We start from the raw sequence: 5,321 nt of genomic DNA on the forward strand, positions 1-5,321 counted from the left end.
ACTAATGAAATGTTTGAATATTAGAGGTAGACCGATATATTGGACGGTCGATATATCGAACCAATATAGTGATTTTTTCAATATTGGCCTTAATTTTTTTTTTTTTTTTTTTTGAAAGGTGATATTTGATCAGCTGTAAAAATGTTATTCAACATTTGATCAAGCACCTGTGTGGGCAGCACTTAAAGTTCAATAAATGTTAAAAGAGTGCTATGTGTACGTGTATTAATAATTTCATTTATATTGGTACATAAAAATCTTAATTATCTGAGTGTTTAATTGTATTTTACAGTCAATGTGTCTTAAATAACGGTTGTAGATATCGACCATTGGCTGACCAAATTTTTAAAAAATTGTCGTCGGCCATAGAAAAACCCATACCGGTCGACCTTTATTGAAAATATTAATATAATTATCACCTTAAGTTGTGCCTGCTGCTGTGTATTGTACATATTCAAAGGTTTATTTTATCATATGCTAGTTTTTATTCAGTTTTATTTAGCGTTTATCTATTTTATTTATTATTTTATCCTACACTGTAAAAAAAACCTGTAAAAAAAACGGTATTATTCCGGCAGCTAGGGCGCCAAAAAAAATACTGTTAAATAACAGAAAATAAACATTTCATTAAAATATGATAATTTTCCATAATTAAAATACAGTTTTTTGCCCTAACTTTACATGAGATTTTGCATATTTTTTTTACTCTTTAATGTTTAATAAAGAATATTTTCATGTATTAAAACAATCAAATGACCTATATACATACATATATATATACATACATACATACATATACATATATATATATATATATATATATATATATATATATATATATATATATATATATATATATGTGTGTGTGTGTGTGTGTGTGTGTGGGTGTGTGTAAATATGTATATAAATAATTTTCAGTGAGACTCAGTTGTACAATCCACTGATAAAAACTGTATTTGGACAGTTTATCAGTGCTTATACATGTTATACATTCACAAATATACATTTATTCAACATTTTTGTTGTGAAACCTCCTGTAATTACACAAGATATTTGTCAATGAACAAACAAGTCTGGTTAAACTGACAGAACAAATACTTCTTTTACAGTTTATTGTCAGTAATTTTATCTTGCTTTATTATTTTTTTACAGTATTAAACTTTAAATTAACAGTTTAATCTCATAAATAGAAAAGAAATATTTGTGAAATTACGATACATTTGCAAATGTATTTTAAAGCTCTACCGTATGATGTGGCATTTTTACACTTTTCTTTTGTCATCTTAAAATGCTCCTAATAAGTGTGTGTCAAACTAAAATGTAAAAGAAATCCACCAGGTATTGAAACTCAAAAATGTTTAATTCTCATATATTTATATTAAAAGTCTGACCAATCATTTTAGTCGGTCCGAATGAAATAATTGGCCGAACCTGGCTGAGCCTCCTGTCAATCATCCATTACGGCCGTCCAGCATCCGATCCATTATCTCCGTCTCACATCCGACATGTGTCCCTCTGAATCTGACGCTTCACTGGCGCTGCTTCTACTGTCACTGACCACAGTCTACTGACCACTGACCACAGTCTACTGTCTAGGATGTGTTTGGATAGAACTGACATGCACATGTGGAAGGGAAGAAACGGATTTATGAACAGAAACGACAACTGAGGGGCACAAACGGGAGTCTGATGAATGAAGGATGGAGATAAAAGTCTGGAAGTCAGCTGTACTGGACTGAACAGGTCTGCATAAAGCTCAGCTTTTCTGACGGTGGGACTCATACATGTGCATGTACATGGTGTCACACATGTAAGATGATGTAGGATGACAATTGTATGGACTATGGAACTTCAAATGTCCACGGAAAATTCGCGGAGGCCGTGCGTTCACAGTGCGCGCGCCCATCCCCTGGGCACTGCAGTGAAAACACTGACCCAGTACTGCACAGACCAGGTCTACTGATGGACCAGGTCTACTGATGGACCAGGTCTACTGATGGAACAGGTCTACTGATGGAACAGGTCTACTGATGGAACAGGAGCCGCGGGCCTGCGGCAGGTGGATGATGCATCTGATTACTGAGGGAGGGGTCCGCAGACACGCCAAAACGGACCGGACCTCCGCCTCTGCTTCCTCCTCCGTTTCCATCGCGCATCAGGAGAGAGGAGGAGGAGCCTCAGAGCTCAGGCAGCGGGAAGGGGGCGGGGCTTTGGAGGGAGGCGGGTTGTTCATGTTCAAACTTTTACTAAGTGCTGTGAGAAATGCCACATCAGTAGGTAGAGCTTTAACTGTATTTTTCTGTGAAAAAAGAAAAAATTTCTTTAAAAAATGGAAATTTTATGGTTATTCACAGTTACAGTGTTTTCATGTTATTTTACATTTGGCATGTAAAATCACAGTCTGTTTGTCAATTCGTTGATATTTTCCTGTATCTTAAGAATACAGGAAAAATCTGTAAAATAAACAGTGAAAAGTCTGTTAAACTACAGATTTTTTTACTGTGTATTTCATGTGTAACTGTATTTCGTTGTGATCAAGTCTAATGATCACATGACAATAAAGCGGTGAAAAATCACCGATAACAGTCAGATGTTTTTTTCTAGAATTTCCTGGAAAGCACCGAAGGAAAGCTGGGTTTGAACGGTGCCGTAAACACAAAAGGCCAAAACAGTGGAAGACGCGCCAGGTTTTCCAGCGGCGTGCGTCACCACCGACCTGCTGATCGACCGCATCAAACCAGCGCCGCCACCGTTAAACAGAGCCCCCATTCACCAGCCCAACATATGGTGAGTGCAGAGCTGGAAACGCACTCAGCGGCCATGTTTACGCCTGTGTTTATGTTCTGGGGTCAAAGGTCGGGGGGGGGGGCACATCTGCCGGGGTTATGAGGCTGAACATGGAGGCAACACAGGAACAAGCGGTCAGTTGTCCGATGCCGCCTGAGTCTGCACCGCCGCCGCCGCCGCTGCTGCGTTGCCAGGCGACGGGCAAACAGCCGGCAGGAGGAGCCACCATGTGACCCAATGTGATGTCTGTGACTGGAGGCCAGGTGGGCGGAGCCAAGAGATCCAGACCGTTACGGTTATGGCACCGGCCCCCGAGCTACAACTGTTTCAGAGCAGAGTCACATTTGATCTGTTCAAACACTGGTGTGCATGTGTTCTGTCAGGTTCTGAAATACACTGAACACTAGAAGGAACAGGAGCGCACTGAGGACGAGGTCGCAGAGTTTATCGCAAACATTAAAGACGACGTTATAAGAATATGTGGAGGTAAAAAAAAAAAAACCCAGTAGAGTAGAAAAAAAACAGTTCCACTGTCCCTGAATGTCAGCGCCATCTTCAAAAACTACGTTCAATGCACAAGTCGGATTTTTTGTGGTGAAATCCGATTTTTCTGTGTGTTCGTTCATATTTCATATTAAATGCGACTTTTATCAGTTTTGAGTCTGAACTGAATGTGACCCTGAAGTGACCCACATGCACTAAAGAGGTCCTGATGGAATATGAGACCACGCAGACACACACTGTGTTTACAGAAGGAAATATGGAGGACGAAGAATTATGATGTTTGTCGCATTTCAATGACGTAAAGGTCGGATAAATGCGACCTTGATGTTCAGACTGAAGTCTCATTGGAAAATATCAGATACATATCAGATTTAGGACCACATATAAAAGTGGTCTGGGTCAGATTTAGGACCACATATAAAAGTAGTCCGGGTCAGATTTAGGACCACATATGAAAGTGGGTCTTTCATATGTGGTCCTAAATCTGACATGTATCTGATATTTTCCAATGTGACTTCAGTCTGAACATCCAGGTCGCATTTATCCGACCTTTACGTCATTGAAATGTGACAAACATCATAATTCTTCATCCTCCATATTTCCTTCCATAAACACAGTGTGTGTCTGCGTGGTCTCGTATTCCATCAGGACCTCTTTAGTGCACGTGGGTCACTTCAGGACCTCTTTAGTGCATGTGGATCACTTCAGGACCTCTTTAGTCCATGTGGGTCACTTCAGGACCTCTTTAGTGCATGTGGGTCACTTCAGGACCTCTTTGGTACATGTGGGTCACTTCAGGACCTCTTTAGTGCATGTGGGTCACTTCAGGACCTCTTTAGTCCATGTGGGTCACTTCAGGACCTCTTTAGTGCATGTGGGTCACTTCAGGACCTCTTTGGTACATGTGGGTCACTTCAGGACCTCTTTAGTGCATGTGGGTCACTTCAGGGTCACATTCAGTTCAGACTCAAAACTGATAGAAGTCGCATTTAATGTAGAATATGAACGAACACACAAACAAATTGGATTTCCACCAAAAATCCCAAGAGTGCATTAAGACCTGCTGTGTGAACGGAGCCTAATTTAAGTTTCTACACTGAAAAACTGTAAATTTAATCGTCATAGGAGCAAGTTGAGGAATATTCATTTGGTTCCAGTCTGCAAACAACAGATGTCACTAAATATCACACACTGATATGAATAAAAGGTGTTTAATCAGTGTGAATGGACATTGAATATAAAGAACTGTGGGTTAAATCTATCTGTTAAATTTGATCTTTTTTATCTTTATTGATTTATTTTGCCTCTTATTTGTCTTAACTCTCTCTTTTTTAATTAATGTGCTGTAATATATTGTTTTTTTCGGGTGTCTATTATCATCAGGCCGTGGACTACAGCAGGATACCAGCCCTGTTGGCTAAAACTGCCCCTTTTTACTGTTACTGATACAGTTTATTAATTGGGATTGTCCACAATATAATAAACTAATAAACTAAACTAAAGTAAATATCAGCGCAAACACTTTCATTTAAAGTGGGTCAAACATAACAGGTGAATCTAAACCAGTAAACGTGTTAATAATAAACAGGTCACTGCGGTAAATGTGTCTTTATGAACTTATTTTTACTTAAATTTCCACACGTTGGTTTAACCCTCTGGTTTTATAGACGTCCTTAAAACACCTGAAGTGTATAATCTGCACAACACCACAGTAATGTCAAAATGTTTCACATACCATTTGTTTTTATTGGGGTTTTTTTGTCATTTTTTGTATTTCATCAACTTGAGCCATAAACAGAATACCAAATACTCAATAACTGTCATATTTTTAACACTTTAAATGTTTATAATGTAAACAAACCCTATTTTTTGATGCAAAAACCTTTTTTTTTTCAATATTCAACATAAATATTTGATTGTTTATTGTTTTATATATTTTCATCCTGTCATATGTACAGAAGAGGATTAGGGCCACTGGGGAAAAAAATTAAGGTCCAATATATATTTTTTTATTATTATTCTGAGAAAAA

This window comes from Sphaeramia orbicularis, chromosome 9, assembly GCF_902148855.1.
Source record: "Sphaeramia orbicularis chromosome 9, fSphaOr1.1, whole genome shotgun sequence".
In the NCBI taxonomy this organism is placed as follows: Eukaryota; Metazoa; Chordata; class Actinopteri; order Kurtiformes; family Apogonidae; genus Sphaeramia; species Sphaeramia orbicularis.